Source organism: Frankliniella occidentalis, unplaced genomic scaffold (genome assembly GCF_000697945.3).
Source record: "Frankliniella occidentalis isolate FOCC.00 unplaced genomic scaffold, Focc_3.1 Scaffold253, whole genome shotgun sequence".
In the NCBI taxonomy this organism is placed as follows: Eukaryota; Metazoa; Arthropoda; class Insecta; order Thysanoptera; family Thripidae; genus Frankliniella; species Frankliniella occidentalis.
Window position 1 is genome coordinate 52,757 of NW_026267379.1, and position 1,500 is coordinate 54,256.

The following is a 1,500-nucleotide window of genomic DNA, read 5'->3' on the forward strand; positions in this document are numbered from 1 at the left end:
TGCCGAACGGAGTTGCCGGCGCAGCGAAGTGGAGCTGGCAACTCCGTTTGGCGGAAGGGCGGGCCTGCTTGTTCTACTTTTTTAGACGGTCCCGAAGACTGTCTCTATCAGATCGAAAAAAAAACTCCCCCTCTGTGCTTTTAAATTACCACAAGTGCAACATTAATAACAGCACATTATGCTTTCATACCTAAATCAATCTGATAAAGGAAAGAAAGCTAAAGGGTGGCTTCAGCGAACTCTGTTTAAAAAATTAACAAGCTGCAGAACCGAGCCTCTATTGAATTTTACGACGAGAAAAAACACATTACCACGCTGTTTTTAAATGCACTATTATGAGGACACTACTTAGCCACAACATTCCTCACACTGTTAAAACCTTACAAAGAAATGCTTGTAATTACAAACAAAATGCTTCGTAATTACGAAGGATTAGGATGCTTTGCAATACAAACGACTTTGTTTGTAGCTCGCGAAGCATTTCCTGTGTAGCTTGCATCCAAATCCTTTGCAAGCTTACAAACAAATTTGTTCCTAGGAATTTAACAGTGCAGAAAAGTTACCATTTTCGTCGGAAATATAGTATGGGAAACGGCAGCGGCAGCGAACGGTTAATACCAAGGTTTGCATCGTTGTTAAAGGAATCGTGCCGTGAAACGTTTAACTTGCAACGCCCCGCCCCGCGTTAGGTTACAGCTCGGCCCCTCGTTCAAGCGGAGTCTCCCCATAAAAACGGTAACGACCACCCTGACCCTGTCCCGCCCCGCACACCCAGCGGCGTGGCTCCGCGGCTTTGTTTTAAATATTCGACTGGCGCGCGCTGCCGCAGCAGCCGCACTGCGAGCAGCGGCGCTGTTCAGCGTGTTCAGGAGCAGCAGAAGCAGTTTGTTCCATGTCGCTCGCCGTCAACAGGTCGTTTTGATGACGGCTGTTGGCCACGTCGCGGCGTCGCGCCATCGCCCCCGTGAGCGACTGATAGATGTCCGGGGCTGCTTGCTGATGGTGATTGCCTGCAGGATCACTCACACCGCTGCTAGTGCTGCTGCTTCAAGGCATGAACCCCCTCCTCTCTCCCAACGATGCCGCCCGCCTCGTCTGCTCCCTGCACGCTCCAGATACCTGGCGCTTGACGCGGACGGCGTTCCTGACGGTCGTGGGGGTGGTGGTGGGCGTTACTGTGTCTGGAGAGAGAGAGAGAGCGAGAGCACAGGCGGCACTACAGCGCTATCTGCAGAACCAACTCTGATACGGGCCCGACGTTATTCCAGAAATAAGAGAGACAAACGCAGTCGGTTTTCGTCTCTTTTCTCTCTTTTTTGTTCGCTTTCACCCCATCTATACCCGGCCCCCGGATGGCGCGCGTATGGGCGGCGGCGTGCGCGTGACCCGGGAACGATGTGGCGATAATTGTCGCGTGTGAAACCTGCGGATCGGCGTGGCAGCCCTTCGGTATTGATTGAGTGAACGGGGCAGAGCAGCGCTGGGCGGGCAGGGTCAGGG